The 19,821-nt window shown below is 43.9% G+C and overlaps 1 long non-coding RNA gene across 2 annotated transcripts in view; it reads left to right on the top strand.

The window, feature by feature from the left end:
* LOC137649690 (uncharacterized) overlaps positions 1 to 19,821 on the top strand; it is an 85,063-nt gene that overhangs the window by 64,507 nt on the left and 735 nt on the right. For both annotated transcript variants that reach the window (XR_011045826.1, XR_011045825.1), the window contains one exon: positions 1,195 to 1,325. This is a non-coding gene — a long non-coding RNA (uncharacterized lncRNA). The remainder of the gene's footprint in view (positions 1 to 1,194; positions 1,326 to 19,821) is intronic.

The following is a 19,821-nucleotide window of genomic DNA, read 5'->3' as shown; positions in this document are numbered from 1 at the left end:
CTTCTCACAAATGATCGTTGCCAACAATCTCTTTGTCCTTTATCCCTATCAACAAAAGGCATTCTATCACTTCCAGGGTATTGCTACAATGTCTTGTAATAATGGTGATCCCCTTCAATGGTTTATCTGCTTTAATGGCTGCCTTCTGCTTGATGATCTTTGAGATGATAGGCCTATTCCGGCCATATTGTTTAGTCATATCACTCACATGCACACTGCTCTCATGTTTTTCTATAATTTCTTGCTTCAATTATAATGAAAGAATTGCCTTCTTCCTTTTCTCACCACTACCTGTACTGAAACTTAGCTTTTTAGGCACCATTAATATAGGTAAAATCAAAAAGGAAATGTGAGAAAAGGAAGAAAATAACACTGTTAATAACAGACCAAACAGAGGACAACCACACGATACACACAAGAACAGAGAACAGAGCACTCGAAGTTCAATGGTGTCCCTCTTACGTTCTGCCATCTACCGGCGTAAACAAGATCTACTTCAGATGTTGGAGCATTACTTCAGTTGTCGAGACAAAAATTTGATGGAATTTTACTTTGGATGTTGGAACAATCGTATGTAAAGACAATCGTATGTAGAGGTTCCACTGTACTGTAATTCCATACTTTTATCGTTCTACAGTACAGAGCTAACTTAATCTAAATCATTAAAATCCCCTCTTTATAAAAATTTTTAAGTTAACACTAGCGAATTAACAAGGGAACATTATATGTGTGTGTGTCGATATTCAGTTTTAATAATTATCATTGTGATATAAATGATGATGATGATAGTATTTACAATAACTGCAATGATATCAATACTTATGATAAAATTAGTAGTAGCTACTTGTAATGTCTAATTATAATAGAACTTCTACCACTGCTACTACTCATTCTACCTCTGCTAATACTCCTTCTACCACTGCTAATACCACTGCTATTACTACTAGTGATAATAATAATACTGTAAATACAAATATTAGCTATATAAGTAATTATTATGAATAATATTTCCATGTTTTGAAATTTACCAAGAGGATTCATGAAACCAATTTTCCAAGAAACTATTTATTTGGTGCATATAATACTATGCATGAAATCTTACTGATAATTTGATATCTTTTAGCAAAGTAGTTTGATATGTGGAAGACAAGTAAATGGTTTAATACGTTTATCAGACCTTTACGTTAATTTCAGATTTGTTTCATCACAATGAGTGCTGTGGACTGGTTTTTTGTGGTTGCAGGTGGGATTGGATTGCTCCAATTAATAGGATTTTTTTCTCTGGTCTGCAGTTTATATGCAATAGCTTTCTTAGCATTACTTAGGTGAGTTCATTTTTGTCTTCTATCATTAATCAGCAATGTACTGTATATTTAAGAAATCTCTCTTGATATGAAGGGGAAATAACAGGGAAGATCTCATATCCAGCTTAGTTTCAGTAATGGTTAAATAAGGTATAAGGGTACAGTAGTAGTTGTGATGTCTTGTGGTGTAATACTTGTCTTTATAGAATTAGTTGAATTTTTTTGTAAATGGGAAATAATGATTAGTGTCCTCAAAACCTTTAAACTATATTGTATCTCTGAAATACTGTACAGTAGTTGTAATCCCTTTCCTTATCTAACTTTTTACCATGAGCTCACATTCTTTTTCTACTTTAAACTGAAAAAAAACATTTTATATACCATATATTTCTGGCTGAATGAATTCTGATAAGTTGAACTATCACGAATGTCAATACAGCCTTCTACCTGAGGAGTCTTCAGTCTTGTCATGCATTGGGTAGTAATTCATTGGTTAGGTTTTTTGTTACTACTGTTAGTGTCCAATAATTTCACTTTGTTCCAACACCTAATACAGAGCCTTTCGCTCTTAACTTTAGCTGTACATTTTGGTGAAAGTTGAAACTAGTCATAAAACTTTTAGCAAGGTATAATCGCCCGCCTGTAGTTAGCAGGGTTATAGACCAGTCACTTCACTCACACACACACTGATCATATGACAACTTTTTATTTTGGCTCGGTAGAGAGCTGACATGCCGTCTCTCTCTTTCTCCTGTTAACCGTTATATTATAATTTCAAACTGGCTTCAATTATTTTTCCTTATAGGACTGCACGTGTTTCGTGAAGATCCATGTGATGTGGAATTGTCCTGATGCGGAAGGTTGCCCTTGCGACCCCTCATATCGGCCGCGTGAGACTGATCCTCATGTCCTTTGTCTTGTGTGTAGGGGCCATTCTTGCTCACAGGGGTCTTCGGGTAATGAATGTTGGGAGTGGCCGTCCTCCAAGTGGGCACGGTTCAGTAGGCGGCGGAAGAAGAAGTCCAAAAGGGATTCTTCTCCTTCAGGATCTTCTTTGAAGGTGAAAAAGTCCTGGCCTCTTATTCCAATGTCTCATTCCTTCCCCGTTGACACTACTTGGTCGGTCTTTTCCGAAGGATGATTGAGTAAGAGTGGTGGCTGGTTTACCCTCAGAAACCCTTAGGTTCAGAGGACTCCATCGCTTCCCCTAGCAAAGTGGGCCCGCCGTCAGCCTTAGGGAAGTCTTTTTCCACTGACGCTGTGCGTCGGCTTTGTCCTGCCTTGGGGATCTCAGGTTCCCCCTCCAAGGAATGGCTTTTAGAGGTTCTATAACTAGGGACAAAGCGGGAGCGCACATCAACCTCCCTAGGGGTTGACTACGGTCTTCCTCCTCGAGATTCTTTGGTAGGTAACCCACCAGGCCTTCTCGTACACTTGGCTGCAGCTACCTCTGCTTCTACAGTGAACGGACAAGAACAGTTGGAGACTAGTACCGCTCGTGATTACCAATCGGAACATTTATGAGGTGAATCCAGAAGCTGACTTGGGTCAGTCTTCTCAGCTCACGGATTACTGTGCCCCCTCAAACTGAGCTTGCTCGGTTTGCTGTGAGCTTGCAGCTCATGAAGCACCGAGCTTCACTATCAAGTGTTGAGCGCCCTTCTCATTCGCGAGCGAGGTCCTCCTCACCCAAGTGGTCGCCTTCATGGTGCTTTAGGAAACGAGGAGCTGGCTTCATCTCTGATTCGTTCCAGCTCTTCGGAGCATTGCTTCTCGGAGTAAGACAATGATAATGTGTGGAGGCTGTTTACAGTTCTCGCCCCTCACCGTCATGTCCAGAAGAAACTGCCCCACAGCTTGTGAGGCCAGAGCCTTTGGCACCTGTGCCTCAGGCTTCTCCCTCTCACGAGGAAGAACTTTACTGGTCACCATACAAGCGTGTGCCATCTCTTGTAGGAGTGAGCAAGGTTACTCGCCAACTTCATGCTGGAGCGCTGTGAGTGATTGTGCTGTACCTCACGCTGCTTCGATGCATGAGCTCTCAGACTCTAGTCTTGTGAGGGAGTCTTGCACAGTGTTATGCACCCAGCCACTGAGCATTAGTGAGGTGGGCGGGAGAGCTCCTCTTGTTGACGAAAGTCTACGTGTGACCTTGGTCGCACTCATGAATTCATAGCAAGTTTTTAGCTCATACAACCTTGGTAGCGCATTCATGCTCTCCAGTATGTCATGCTTTGGCAGCGCTAAGGCATGCACTTCATCGCACTATGCTTCGGCAGCTCGAGAGCAGTCACAGTTGTGTGCCACCTTGACTACGAGTGCTACTTTGTTTGCTCGCCAACAATCTCCTCGCCATACTGTAGCAAAGCAGTCGCTCTCATCGTGCGTTCCACTTCAGTGACGTATCCTCTTTCACCTGTTCGCGACATCGCACCCGTTCATGATTCCTCATTGGCTCACACGCACTCTCCCTTAGATCAATTGGATCTTCTTAGCGAGCATGACAGGAGGTCTAGTTGTGCTTGTCCAACGTAAAAACACTCACTCCCGCTGCACCTGGGTGGGCCCTCCTTTATTTATGAAGGACACCCCTTGGTTCATAGAACTAATTAAAGTAGTACAGCAGGTGCTTTTCCAAACCGGCCCCAATACCACCTGTCATACCCCTTGCAGGTACACCTTGTACTCCTCCCGAGGCATCAGTGTCTTCTGGGAAAGGCAGTCCACCCTCAAACCCAATATGTAATAGCATTACCGCAAGGCAGGCTCTTCCTCCTACTGCTCCTTACCCTCCTTCTCCCTAACAGCAGTTTTATGGATACCAGCGGTACTGAATTCTAAGGCCTCCAACACCGGCCTTGACCCTGAGTGGGAAAGATTGAGATTATTCTGATTAACCCACAGAAAAGGAGAAGAGGGCAATGGCAGCCAACACCTCCCCCACGGGATACTCTACAACTGAGGATTATCACTGGCTCGAGGTCTCTAAGAAAGATCTTGTTCACTGACAATTATCAGCTCCCACCGATCAAGATTGTCCAGTCCTAATCATCTGCTCCTCCCTCCTAGGCAGCGGCTCCTCCTCCTGTGGCCCAGAAAATCTTACGATCTAAGGAGGTTATGAGAAAGGAATCATCATCACTCCATGAAGCTTTTACAGTCCAGGCCCGAAAGAGGAAGGACGCGAAGACTTCTGAAGAACAGGACTCTGAAACTCGAGGTTCCAGATCCTTGGAAGGGTGTTCTTGGTTTGGCATCAGCCTCACGAAGACCAGAGGAATGTGGTTTACCTCCCAGGTCTCAGGCCCCTCCGAAGGATTTTGCTGATTACTTTGACCTCCCCTGGGCTCCTAAGGGTGTGAGCTCGACCCTTTTGATTATGGCTTAGACCATTCTCATGGCATGCTGCCTGTGTCCACTTGTCATAAGATCTTGCCCTTAGAACAGGGAGTTGGATCACAGCTTCTTACAGATCCTATCCTGTATAAGGAAAATTCATTCCTTAGGAGATCCAGCTCATGTTCCCCCTGAGAGAAAGGATACTGTTCCGGACCTCTTCTATGGCACCCCCAGACCCACCAAGACCAAGGTAGCCTTGCCCTTGTCTTGGGGGGTTATTGGAGCCAAGAAGAAGGCCTTTGCTCAAGTAGCATGAGTGTCCCACTCTCTCAGTGCAGTGAATTCTTCTTGTTTGCTTTCTCTACCCTATCTGTGATATAAGAAGTATTACGAGACAGTTGACGATGATCCATCTTCTTTGCTGTTGAATCCAGTTATTCTGGCTCTGACGCAGAACACAACCCTTGAAAAGTTGGCAGCATTACTGGTAACTGTATCGGCGGGGATGCTGTGAACATTGAGTAGATGGCAAAGTGCTCTTTGCAAGCCGCTTTATGGTTGGACTATGGGGTATGCTCAATGGGGTATCTCTTCAAGAATGAAGATTTCTCCTCTGAGCAGAAAAGTTAGGCGATATCCACCATTTAGCTTACCAGTGATAGGACATTGACATTCCTGACACATAATGTAGTCAACCAGTGGATCAACTGGGTTTTGAGACGACGTGACCTCGTCGTCTGAAAATTCCACAACCATGTGATGAAGAGAGAAATTTCCAAGCTTCGCAGTGTTTCCATGGAGGATTTTTCCCTCTTTAACATGGAAGACACCGAAGCAGTTGCTGAGCGCAGGAGGAAGACGAGTCAAGAGTTCCCCCTCCACTGGGCGATGACATGACATCCTTAATTCTTAGCACCACCCCTGCAGAGATCGTCCCCAACAAGACAACAGGAGCTTAAGAGAGTGTCGCTTGCCCCAAAGCAGACATCTTTCAAGAAGCAAGGGCCCAAGCAGTCCTTTCTTGCTAGAGGGTCACCAGGCAGAGGAAGTAGATGTGAGTGTGCCGGTAAGGGGGGCCCATTCCTCTTACCCGTCCTACAGAGCAGGTGGAAGGGGTGAATGTTACATGGAGCTGAACTGTGGTTGGTTTCCGTCCTCCGCGAGGGCTATCATGTCCTGTTCACTCTCTCTCTTTCTCCCTTCACTTGACATCCAGTGATGTCATGTTTCTATGTGAAAGGATCCACAGAGGAACAGAGGCTTCAGGTCAAAGTCCAGACCGTGTTAGAGAAGAACATTCTCAAAGAGGTCTTAGGCTGGTTCCGATGCTTCTTCAGTCAACTCTTTCTTGTAGAAAAGGTGTCTGGAGGCTGGAGAACAGTCTTTGATCTCTCTCTCCTGAACGAGTTTGTTCAACAGACTGTTCAAGATGGAGACGGCAGCAACAGTCACACATGATGTCAGACCAAAGACTTCATGATATCACTGGACCTAAAAGATATGTACTTCCAGATCCCAATCCATCCATCATCAAGAAAGTACCCAAGATTCTTCCTGAATTAAATAATATACCAGTTCAAGGTGCTGTGCTTCAGCCTGTCCACAGCTCCCTTGATGTAGACAGACAGAGATCTTTTCCCTTGCATCAATCTGGGCTTACAAGAACGACATCTGTCTATTACGATATCTAGACGAATGGCTAATTCTAGCAGACTCGGTAGATCCCCCTCCTACATCGAGATAGGCTTCTCGAGTTTTGGTCTGATCTGGAGGTTGTTGTAAATCACGAAAAGTTCTCTCTGCAACCATCTTGGAAACTGGTACTGTATATCTCGGGATGCAAATAGACATCCATCAGAAGGCAGCTCACCCCTTTATTATTTTTATTATTATTATTATTATTATTATTATTATTATTATTACTATTATTATTATTATTACTTGCTAAGCTACAATCCTAGTTAGAAAAGCAGGATACTATAAGCCCAGGGGCCCCGACAGGGAAAATAGCCCAGTAAGGAAAGGAAACAAGGAATAATAAAATATTTTAAGAACAGTAACATTAAAATAAATATTTCCTATAAAAACTATGGAAACTTTAACAAAACAAGAGGAAGACAAATAAGATAGAATAATGTGCCCAAGTGTACTCTCAAGCAAGAGAACTCTAACCCAAGACAGTGGAAGACCATAGTACAGAGGCTATGGCACTACCCAAGACTAGAGAACAATGGTTTAATTTTGGAGTGTCCTCCTAGAAGAGTTGCTTACCATAGCTAAAGAGTATCCTCTACCCTTACCTAGTGGAAAGTGGCCACTGAACAATTAAAGTGCAGTAGTTAACCCCTTGGGTCGAGAAGAATTGTTTGGTAATCTCAGTGTTGTCAGGCATTTGAGGACAGAGGGGAATATATAAAGAATATGCCAGATTATTCGGTGTATGTGTAGGCAAAGGGAAAGTGAACCATAACCAGAGAGAAAGATCCAATGAAGTACAGTACTGTCTGGCTAGTCAAAGGACCCCATAACTCTCCAGCAGTAGTATCTCAATGGGTGTCTGGTGCCCTGGCCAACCTACTACCTACAAGACTCACTACCAGTACATCAGTGGCCTTGCCTGTTTGGGGCATTTGACCTCCTTTGAGTATCTGGTTCCCAATGGTTGTCTTCGTATCCATCCGTTCTCTCCAGTGGCAGCCTAAGACCTTTTGATCTCCTCACAACAACCATTTGAACCTTAGGGTTCCAGTAGGGCCGAAGAAAAAGAGAGGCCCGAGTTGGTGCATGCTAGATACCAATCTTCTTAGGGGTGTAGACCTTCTCTCTCTCTTCCCCCAGATTTGATGCTCTTCACAGATGCATCAAAAGAGGGGTGGAGGCTCATCTGTTGCAGCACATGGCCTGTAGACTATGGTCAGAGTCCGAGCAGCAGCTTCTTTGTCCGCGCTCTCCTGCGCGCCAGGTCTCTCCCGCAAGCACACACAAAGACATGCGCACGTGCCACCACTCGCCTGCGCGCCAATTTTCACCGGCGCACGCGCACTAGTACTCTCCTGCACGCCCCAGTGTTCTCCTGCGCGCCCGGCAACAGGCACGGGCGCAGGAACTACACCCCACAAGTTCACCATCGCCTCATTCCCCTCCCCGCAAACGCATTCCAGCGAGCCCTGTGGGACAAGGGAAACAGGCACAAGCAGGGGGTTTAGGATCCCTAAACTGCCTTGTAAGGCAGTCCCACCTATTACGGTGACTCTCGTTGGGAACCTTCGGCTCCTCTCCCTTCAAGGGATCTGTCTGACAGTGCATCAATCAGGCAGCAGCCTTGGTTCAGTGCCTTAGTCAGAAATGTAATACAGGCATTCATGCCTGCCCTGTCTGACTGCTCGTCAGAGCAGCCTATATCTCTGGACTCGACATGGAACCATGGCTTCCTCTACTCCTTTGAAGGGGAAAAGATGAGTTTCCAACGCAGTTCCTCCAGTATCTCCCCAGGGATACTCTTCCTCACTGTCAGATGAAGACCATCCTTCACCAAGAGAATCACGCGAGGAGAGGCACTCCTCCATCCCACAGTTGGAGGAAACCTCCCTTCATGCGGAGAGTTCCCCTCAATCAGAGATCAGGAGGTACACAACACTCAGGCCTTCGATGTTGGAGTCTTACCTCCTACCTTGGAAGGAGTCCAAAGACTCCAAGACTCTGCCAAAGTCCTCCACCAGAACTAGAACTTAGACAACCAGCCACTCAAGGAATGTCTGCGACTCACCCTAAGAAGAGCTATTGGGGACAGAAGGAGACCGCTGCGAGTCCAACATTAGGAGACCAACAAGAATCAGGACATGCATTCTGGGAGGTTCTGACTCTAATGAGGGTTCTCAATGGGTTTTCCGACCCAGAGATACCCCCTTGAGAGGGCAAAGACACGGTCTTAGATTGCGTCTTCGGCTCTCAGAAACCCTCAAAGACCAGTGCAGCCCTGCCCTGGTCTCAAGGGTTGAAGAGTACCACAGACAAGATCTCCCAACAGCTCTCCGAGTTTGCCTCCTCCAACCGAGCCGGCTCTACGAACAAGCTCCTCCCACCTCCTCGCGTACAGCAGAGGAGGTACTTTGAGATCCTGGAGGACCCCAGTTCAGCTCTTCCACTTCACCACTCTCTGGAAGAGCTAACCAGGGGAGTCCCTCTTGAGAGACTGTCCAGCCGGCAGGTCTCGTTCTCGGCGGCCGAAGTCCTTAACCAGGAAAAGGTCACTAGGTATGCGATGCAAGCTACTTCGTGACTGGACATCCTGTTAGGGACCTTAGGTATCCTGATACGATCCGAGGATTTGTCCAAGGAGCTTAACAGGAAGGTAATGGAGACCTTTTTACTCTCAGGCACTCGCATGATCGAGTTTCTTGCCCACCAAGTTTCGAACTTGTGGCAAACACTATGTTGAAATGTCGAGATGCATTGTCTGAGAGGTTCCACCAACAGGTCCCCAGCGTCGAGATAAATAGGCTCAGACATTCCTCCCTAGAGGGGACTCACCTGTTTGAGCCTAAGGACGTGGAACTTGCTGCTGAGAGGTAGAGGAAGTTTCATCGAGACTCCCTCCTCCATAGGACTTTGACATCCAAGCCCTATAAACCTCCAGCACCTCAGCAGTCCCGTCCAACCAAGACTGTGACGACGAAACCAGAAGCGAAGACAACGGTGTCTAATAAGCCCTTTCCTGTCAAGGACAGGAAAGGCAAAAAATCCTCCAGGGGAGGAAACAATCCTAAAGGGAGCGGCCAAGGCCACAAACGCTAGGATAGCCACTCCCCCTGGGGTTCCACCCGTGGAGGGATGCCTACAAAGTTGCTCACAGGTGGAAGCAACTCGGGGCTGATTCCTGGACAATCTCTGTGATCCGTCTAGGATATCGCGTCCCGTTCATAACATCTCTCCTGGAATCCAGTGTTAATAGACTCCAATGCCTTGGGATCGGGAAGGGGGCAGTCCCTTCTGGCAGAAGTCTAGACCCTGTTGAAGAAGGGTCCCCAGTCTTCCTCAGTTGACTTTTTCTTGTGAGAAAGACGTCTGGAGGCTGGAGACCAGTCATCGACCTCTCAGCCCTGAACAAGTTTGTCAAACAAACTCCGTTCAGCATGGAGACGGCAGACACTGTCAGACTAGCAGTAACACCTCAGGACTTCATGTGTACACTGAACCTAAAGGACACGTACCTCCAGATCCCACTCCATCTGTCTTCAAGGAAGTACTTAAGATTCAGCCTAGACAACAGAAAGTACCAGTTCAAGGTGCTGTGCTTCGGTCTCTCCACAGCACCTCAAGTTTTCACGAGTGTTTGCCCTAGTGTCATCTTGGGCACACAGGATTGGCATCCGTCTCCTCCGTTATCTGGACGACCGGCTAATCCTAGCAGACTTGGTGTCAACCCTTTTTCAACACTGAGACAAATTTCTGAGACTTTGCCAAGATCTGGGGATCATGGTAAATCTCTAGAAGTCTTCTCTGCTTTGTACACAGAGTGGTATACCTAGGCATGATTATAGACACTAATCTCCACAAAGCCTTCCCATCAGACGACAGGATAATAAGGCTGAGAAAGGTCGCAAGACCTTTTCTCAGACGAAAAGAACCTCCAGCCCAAATGTGGTAACGTATTCTCGCTCACCTTTCATCGCTGGCCCGTCTAGTTCCCAATGGTCGCTTCAGGATGAGATTCCTCCAGTGGCAATTGGAGGGAATCAGACTCGCGATTCCTCGGACATCCGGATCCCCATAGGATCAGTGGAACTGACAGACCTCCTGTGGCGGGTGGCAGACGAGAACCTACGAAAGGGAGTGGATCTTCTCGTCCTCCCCCCGGATTTGATGCTGTTCTCAGACGCTTAAAAAAAAAGGGTGGTGGCCCCACGTGCTGCACCACATGACCACCTCAGGCTTCTGGTCAGAGTCAGAAGAGTACCTCCCCATAAATCTCCTAGAGATGAAGACTGTCTTTCTTCCCTTCAACAGTTCCTGGCGAGCCACTCAGTGGGGGTGATGAGCGACAAGACCACAGTAGTGGCTTACATCAACAAGCAAGGAGGTACTTTTTTGCAGCAGCCATCCCATCTAGAAGTAGAGATACTGAGATGGGGCAAAATCCACTCGATACCACTATCGGCACGCCTCATTCCGAGCAAAAGGAACGAGCAAAAGGAATGTGCTCGCCGACAACCTGAGCAGAGCATCTCAGATAGTGAGTACCGAGTGGTCTTTGGATCATCTAGTAGCCAACAAAGTCTTGACTTTGTGGGGTTCTCTGACTGTGGACCTCTTCGCAACGGCCCTGAACTTCAGGCTCCTGCTGTATTGTTCCCCAGTCACAGACCCCAAGGCTCTCTGGCAAGATGCATTCCAACAACGGTGGGACAACATCAACGTTTACGCCTTTCCCCCGTTCTATCTGATGAGGAGGGTACTCAACAAGACCAAAACGTCGGTCGATCTTTCAATGACCCTCATAGCTCCGCTATGGCATCACGCAGAATGGTTTCCAGACCTTCTGCAGCTCCTAACGGAGCCCCCAAGAGAACTCCCTCCATGACACAATCTACTCAAACAACCACATGCCAACATATTCCACAAAGCCGTAGCTTCGCTCTGACTTCACGCCTGGAGACTATCCTGCATCTCCTCTCTCAGGAAAAATCCAACTCTCTATTGATAAAATTATCCAGTGGGCTGACATGAATGGATTCAAGTTCTCGACAAGTAAAACTACCATTGTCCATTTTTGTCGTATCCGGGGAGTACATCCAGACCCGGATATATGCATTAAAGGTCAACGGATGCCATGTGTATCGGAAACCAAATTTTTAGGTTTGATATTTGACTGTAGACTTACATGGGTTTCTCACCTAAAAGCGCTAAAAGCTAAATGTGTTGAAGCTCTGAATATCTTAAAAGTATTGTCCCATACATTATGGGGGGCAGACCGCAATACTATCTTAAAATTATACAAGGCCTTGATTTTTTCCAAAATTAGTTATGGTTGTGAGGTATATTCTTCAGCCACCCCAAGCCGGTTAAAAATATTAGACTCGATACATCATGCAGGTATTAGATTGTCTACTGGAGCTTTTAAAACCTCGCCTATCCCAAGTCTCCTGTTGATGCTGGAGAGTTACCTCTAGACCTTTACTGAATGTCTTCCATTCTTCGGTATTGGTTTAGATTGCAAAGACTCCCTAACTCTCTAGCCTTTCAGACTGCAAGCCTTGTAAGACACGCATCATACTTTGAGTTGCACCCAAAATCTCCTCAACCTTATGGCTTTCGGGTGAAACGATTATTAAGTAGTCTGGATATAATTAGAAATAAGATACTTCCATTCAAGGTATCATCAACGCCTCCATGGAAGTTACCAGAGATATCTTTTTGTAAATATTTTATTGGAGATAAGAAGAATATGTCAGACCTAAAAGCCAGGTCTCTTTTTAATGAACATGTTAAAGAACATAGAGGATCAACTTTAATCTATACTGATGGCTCCAAATCTGATGCTGGCGTTGGATTTGGAGTACATAGTAATGGTTTTAATTGTAGAGGTGCACTTCCTCTGACCGCTTCCATATTTACTGCCGAACTGTATGGCATATTAACCGCTATTGAGAAAATAGCGTTGGAGAAGGAGGGTAATTTTACAATTTTTAGTGATGCAAGGAGTGTCCTTCAAGCTATGGAAGTTTTTAATTCTAATAACCCTCTAGTTTTAAAGATTTTAGAATGGCTTTTCATTATTGGACGGAGAGGTATAACAGTTCAATTTTGTTGGGTTCCAGCACATATAGGTGTGTCCGGGATTGAGAAGGCAGATTCACTGGCTAAGGAGGCTGCATCCGAGTTGCTGCCAAGAAGGTATCCCATTCCTTGTAATGATTTCTTACCTGACATCAAGAAATTGGTTTGTAATAAATGGCAACAGCAATGGGATAGTCAAGATGGCAATAAAATGAGGGAAGTAACAAATGACATATCTCCTTGGAGGTATAATATGATGCCCCGAAAATGGGAGACGTCTCTTTGTCGTCTCCGTATTGGTCACACTCGGTTGACACATGAGTTTCTGCTGAAGGGCCAACACCAACCGTATTGTGACAACTGTTTAGTACCTCTAACAGTAAGGCATCTGTTGACCGAATGCCCCAATTATAACAACTTGCGGAATAGATATTTGTTTGAGGCTCGAGGTGAGGGTGGCAGGTTCATCCTTGCCAAGATTCTTGGAAATGATGTGTCCTACCATGGAAGTGGCATTTTTAGATTTCTTTCATAAGCAGGTCTTCTGAAAAATATTTAACTTTTATGACATTCAATTTTTATGATTTTAATTGAATACTCTTTAATTTTTTATTTTATTTCATTTTTTATTTTTGAATACATAAATTAAATGTTACCGGCGTCAATGACCTTAGATGTCAGGATGCCTGAAAACTTTAAATCATTCATTCCTCTCTCAGAGAGGATTTTCGCAACAAGTTGCCTCTAGGATGTCTGGATACCTGCGTAAGTCATCAGCAGCAGTCTACCAGGCAAAGTGGAAAGTCTTCTATGGTTGGTGTCGTGAAAGGGGATATCTCTCCTCTCGATCCCACTATTCCAGCAATAGCGGAGTTCCTTGTGTATTTGCGTGAAGAAATGCGCCTGTCAGTCTCGGCAGTAAAAGGCTATCGCTCAGCTTTAAGCCTCCCTTTCAGACTGAAAGGAATAGACATTTCTTCATCACTAGAACTTTTCTTACTCATACGGAGTTATAAACTTACCTGCCCTCAGTCAGAAGGGAGACCTCCCCCATGGAACGTGGTTCGAGCTCTCAGGTCTCTTAAGAGACCTCCCTATGAACCATTATGCCGGGCAACTGATCGCCACCTGACTTGGAAGACGGTGTTCCTGCTAGCTTTGGCTTCGGCCAAACGAATCAGTGAACCTCATGGTCTCTCATACAACATCGCCCATACATAGGGATGGGGAGAGGTAATGTTCAGCTTCGTCCCTAAGTATATTGTGAGACTCAGAACTCTGGAGAAGCGGATCCACGATTTGACTCCTTCCGGATTTCTAGTCTCCGTACTGTAACAGATGACCCAGACCATCTCTTACTATGCCTAGTGAGGAGTTTGAGGCTGTATCTTAAGAGAACAGCCGCAGCCCATCCTCGTGTGCCTGCACTATTCGTCAGCAGAGGAAGGACCAAGGGGAGGGTCACCAAGAACACCATTTCAGCATGGATTCGCAAAGTCATAGACCATGCATTGAATCCAGTCCCTCCTCCTCCACGTCGCCCCAGAGCTCATGATGTCCGGGGCATAGCTACATCCCTGGCATTCAAGAGAAACTTCTTAGTGACGCAGGTTCTTCAAGCTGTGGTGTGGAATCGTCAGACCACATTCACATCTCAGTACATGCAAGATGTGACCCACAGGAGACTCGATACGTTCTCTGTCGGTCCTGTGGTGGCTGCACAACGGCTGGTTTAAAACCTCAAGCTCCTTATTGGACAAGTAGCAGAAGGTTGAGGGCATTGTTACCCGGTTTTAGTCTGCGTGAATGAAAAGGTTTCACTGGCCTTTATTCTTTTCTCCATTCTCCCCTCTCTTGGGGAAAGTATCATCCCGGGTTCTCTGTACAGCTGACCTCAAACCACTGCAGGTAAACCCTGCTCCCTTGTGTCCCCATACCCTGACGAGGTGGTATTGGGGAAGTCCTAGTTACACAGATTTTCCTTCTAAAGAACTTGGAATAACTTTACCTGGACAGTCACACTTCTATATACCTCAACACAAAGCTTGCGTAGGCCGCGGACCTTGCGTAGGAAGGTTTTAGCGAGGTGCTGGGACTCCTTATTTTTGAGTACTGACATACTCAGATAAGGAGCCCCCAGGTAAAGCCAATGCCAGATTGGCTGGGACGTCCACTCTACATATTGGGTGAGTCACCCCTATTAAATAGCGTGGTTTCTATTCCAGTTACGTAAAAAATGACATTCGTAGATAATTTGTATTTTTCCTAACTATACAAACCTTAGCTATTTAAGCAAACTTACCCGCCAGCCCTATCCCCCTTGAAGTCCTACCTCCAAGCAAAGTGAGCTCAATCTGAGGTGTCTGAGGGAGGGCAGTAGCAAGCTACCCTCCCCTACCCATGCTAACTAGCGGTATGGGTAGTTAACCCTCGTTAAAATTTAATGGCTCATCATTTCAGCTACGCCGAAAGTAATACCCCTAATAAATAGCTAAGGTTTGTATAGTTAGGAAAAATACAAATTATCTATGAATTTGTCATGTTATGTCCCCATCTATTTTGCAAGGGGAAGTTGGGCTATTGTCTAGGTTAAGTTAGTGGAGTTTAATACTCCAAGACTCCTTATCTTATTTAGTCACTATGAATAGTTCTCACACATCACATAGAATTGCCCAGACGGTCAGCTCTCATACACATTTGAGAGTTAGCTAGGTGTCAGGGTACCTCTATTAAGCTCGTGCGAAGCATGCAGTTACACCCCGGGTCATTGTACCAGCCAGTTGGTTAGGACTTCCCTCCTCCTAAGGGTGAGTCTCCATAGTAAAAAGCGAAAGGGTTTGTATTAGATGTTGGAATAAATGTAAAATTTGAAAATAATTTGTATTTTTCCTAGCTATATAAACCCTGAGCTCTTTACTCATGCTTGACCCACCATCACCTATCCCCCCTGTAAGTCCTGCCTGCAATAAAAAAGTGACGTCATATCACCGGTTTATGTGTGAGTCGGGTGGCCGACCTAACCCACTACTAACCCCCACTCTATAGCAGTCGGTGGTTATACAGTATCTTGCTAAAAGTTTATGGCTACTTTCAGCTTTCATTGAAATATATATCCATAGTAAAGAGCTCAAGTTTTGTATAGTTTGGAAAAAATACAAATTAATTTAAAAATTTGTCATTTTATCCTCCTTTTTTTTTCCTAAATTTCATTAGCTTATAGGAAAGTATGCTTGATTCTAACACTCCTAGTCCTCGAGAGTATGTTAGCTATAGAACACCATATAATCAACAAGCAGGGAGCCATGGCGGAAGTCTCTTGTACATTCGTCGAGATGTTCCCCAAATACCCATGTCTATACGTACAACCCTGCAGGCAGTTGTTGTACAAATTGATATAGGGAGAAAATATACAATATGCTCTCTGTACTTACCTCCAAATGATAATATTTTATATGATGATTTAGCAGAGGTCATTCAACAACTCCCTCAACCTTTTCTCTTACTGGGAGATATGAATGGTAGACATCCTTTATGGGGTGATATTTTAGCAAACACAAGGGGCAATATTATCTCATCAATTGTGGAGAATGAGGATGTGGGACTCCTTAATACAGGAGAGCCCACACACTTCCATGTTCAGACAGGTACTTTGTCATGCATTGACCTTTCAATTACAAGCTCTAACTGCCTCCTTGATTTTGATTGGAGGACATTAGATGATTGGCATACTAGTGATCATGCACCAATCATTATAAACACCAACAAGGGTCCACCTTTGCAAAGATCGCCACGTTGGAATGTAGACAAAGCAGACTGGGTTAAATTTTCCGAGCTAAGTGAAATCGAAGGAAGAGCAGAACAGTTTGAAAGTGTTGATGATGCCATAGACCTACTGAATGGAACTCTTCATACAGCAGGAGTCAATTCAATTCCCAAAACAACAGGGTTATTCAAATGACGACCAGTCCCGTGGTGGTCTTCAGAACTAACTGCACTCCACAGAGCCACAAGAAGATCCCTAACACGATTGCATAGACGCAGAACTGATGAGAATTTAACTATGTACAAGAAATGTAGAGCACAGTTCCGTCGTGCCATGAAAGAAGCAAGGCGCCAGTCATGGATGTCTTTTGTTTCCTCCATTAACAGTAGAACACCACCATCTTCTGTGTGGAGGAAAGTAAAAAAGATAGCTGGCAAATTCACCCCCAACCCACCACCAGTGTTGGAGGTGAATGGCCAGTATGTAACTGAAGCAAATGAAGTTAGCAATGCCCTGGCTAATCATTTTTCAAATGTATCCAGCAAGTGTGAAGGAGCCCCTGGTCACCAGTATAGGAGCACTGAAGAAAAGAAAATTTTAAATTTTGCAACAAGAAGGGAAGAGTCGTATAATTCTCCTTTCACTGAAAGAGAATTTGATTCCGCACTTGCTCATTGCAACGATACAGCCCCTGGACCCGATGGAATTCCATATGCAATGATTAAACATGTACATTTTAATACAAAGCTATTTATTTTAAGCATTATTTATAGAATATGGCATGATCATAGTTACCCAAGTGTTTGGGAACTAGCCATTATTTTAGCCTTTTTAAAACCCGGTAAAGACAAGTTTTTAGCAGCAAACTATCGTCCTATTGCATTGACATCTTGTTTATGTAAAATCATGGAGAAGATGGTCAATGCAAGGCTGATATGGTACCTTGAAAAGAAAGGTTTTTTATCACCGATTCAATGTGGATTCCGAAAAATGCACTCAACGACTGATGTGTTGATACAACTTGAGTCTTCTATTTGTGAAGCCTTTGCTTCCAAACAGCACCATGTTACAGTATTTTTTGACCTTGAAAAGGCATATGATACCACATGGAGATATGGTATTCTTAAAACCATTCATGAATTGGGATTGAGAGGAGAGCTGCCACTATTTATTCAGGCATTTCTTTCACGTAGAGTTTTTCAAGTGAGAGTGGGGGAAACTCTATCAGAGAGTAAGTGCCAGGAAGAAGGAGTTCCTCAGGGTAGTGTGCTGAGTGTAACCCTTTTTGCACTAGCAATTAATGGGATATCCTCAGCCATTCCCCAGGATGTTCTCTCAACATTATTTGTGGATGATCTCTCAATATCATTTGCTGGCACTAGAATGGCAATGGTTGAGAGAAAAATCCAACTCTCTATTGATAAAATTATCCAGTGGGCTGACATGAATGGATTTAAGTTCTCGACAAGTAAAACTACCATTGTCCATTTTTGTCGTATCCGGGGAGTACATCCAGACCCGGATATATACATTAAAGGTCAACGGATACCATGTGTATCGGAAACCAAATTTTTAGGTTTGATATTTGACTGTAAACTTACATGGGTTTCTCACCTAAAAGCACTAAAAGCTAAATGTGTTGAATCTCTGAATATCTTAAAAGTATTGTCCCATACATCATGGGGGGCAGATCGCAATACTATTTTAAAATTATACAAGGCCTTGATTTTTTTCCAAAATTAGTTTTGGTTGTGAGGTATATTCTTCAGCCACCCCAAGCCGGTTAAAAATATTAGATTCGATACATCATGCAGGTATTAGATTGTCTACTGGAGCTTTTAAAACCTCGCCTATCCCAAGTCTCCTTGTTGATGCTGGAGAGTTACCTCTAGACTTTTACTGAATGTCTTCCATTCTTCGGTATTGGTTTAGATTGCAAAGACTCCCTAACTCTCTAGCCTTTCAGACTGCAAGCCTTGTAAGACATGCATCATACTTTGAGTTGCACCCAAAATCTCCTCAACCTTATGGCTTTCGGGTGAAACGATTATTAAATAGTCTGGATATAATTAGAAATAAGGTACTTCCATTCAAGGTATCATCAATGCCTCCATGGAAGTTAGCAGAGATATCTTTTTGTAAATATTTTATTGGAGATAAGAAGAATATGTCAGACCTAAAAGCCAGGTCTCTTTTTAATGAACATGTTAAAGAACATAGAGGATCAACTTTAATCTATACTGATGGCTCCAAATCTGATGCTGGCGTTGGATTTGGAGTACATAGTAATGGTTTTAATTGTAGAGGTGCACTTCCTCTGACAGCTTCCATATTTACTGCCGAATTGTATGGCATATTAACCGCTATTGAGAAAATAGCGTTGGAGAAGGAGGGTAATTTTACAATTTTTAGTGATGCAAGGAGTGTCCTTCAAGCTATGGAAGTTTTTAATTCTAATAACCCTCTAGTTTTAAAGATTTTAGAATGGCTTTTCATTATTGGACGGAGAGGTATAACAGTTCAATTTTGTTGGGTTCCAGCACATGTAGGTGTGTCTGGGAATGAGAAGGCAGATTCACTGGCTAAGGAGGCTGCATCCGAGTTGCTGCCAAGAAGGTATCCCATTCCTTGTAATGATTTCTTACCTGACATCAAGAAATTGGTTTGCAATAAATGGCAACAGCAATGGGATAGTCAAGATGGCAATAAGATGAGGGAAGTAACAAATGACATATCTCCTTGGAGGTATAATATGATGCCCCGAAAATGGGAGACGTCTCTTTGTCGTCTCCGTATTGGTCACACTCGGTTGACACATGAGTTTCTGCTGAAGGGCCAACACCAACCGTATTGTGACAACTGTTTAGTACCTCTAACAGTAAGGCATTTGTTGACCGAATGCCCCAATTATAACATCTTGCGGAATAGATATTTGTTTGAGGCTCGAGGTGAGGGTGACAGGTTCATCCTTGCCAAGATTCTTGGAAATGATGTGTCCTACCATGGAAGTGGCATTTTTAGATTTCTTTCAGAAGCAGGTCTTCTGAAAAATATTTAACTTTTATGACATTCAATTTTTATGATTTTAATTGAATACTCTTTAATTTTTTATTTTATTTCATTTTTTACTTTTGTATACATAAATTAAATGTTACCGGCGTCAATGACCTTAGATGTCAGGATGCCTGAAAACTTTGAATCATTCATTCATTAGCTTACCCTTTGTTTTATTTCATTGTAATACAGAGAATGCTAATTACTGTGGTAAAGATACTCTCTACTAATGGTGATTTGTTACATTGAATGCTTCATAGTAGTGTTACTGAATGTAATATGGCTGTTGGTAAACGTATTTCTACCTCTCTACTGTACAGATGACTGTGAAAAAACCGTTTACTGCAAGGTTATTGTTGCCACTTGAGACTACTATTTGGGTATCCATGTAGACATGAACTAATGAAATAAATATGACCATTATGATTCAGCTACAGCAAGTAGTGTGTTGACTTTGATACTTCAGATAACCATTGAAGTCAGTAACAAACCGAGGGCTATCAATCTGATTGTTTAGCTGTAAGTCAACCAGATGTAAGTTTATAACTTCAGACATTAATGGTTTATCAGATGATTATGAACTCA

This window comes from Palaemon carinicauda, chromosome 11 (genome assembly GCF_036898095.1).
Source record: "Palaemon carinicauda isolate YSFRI2023 chromosome 11, ASM3689809v2, whole genome shotgun sequence".
NCBI classification, from domain to species: domain Eukaryota; kingdom Metazoa; phylum Arthropoda; class Malacostraca; order Decapoda; family Palaemonidae; genus Palaemon; species Palaemon carinicauda.
Note: the sequence above shows the minus strand (reverse complement) of the source record. Positions and strands in the feature narration are given on the sequence as shown.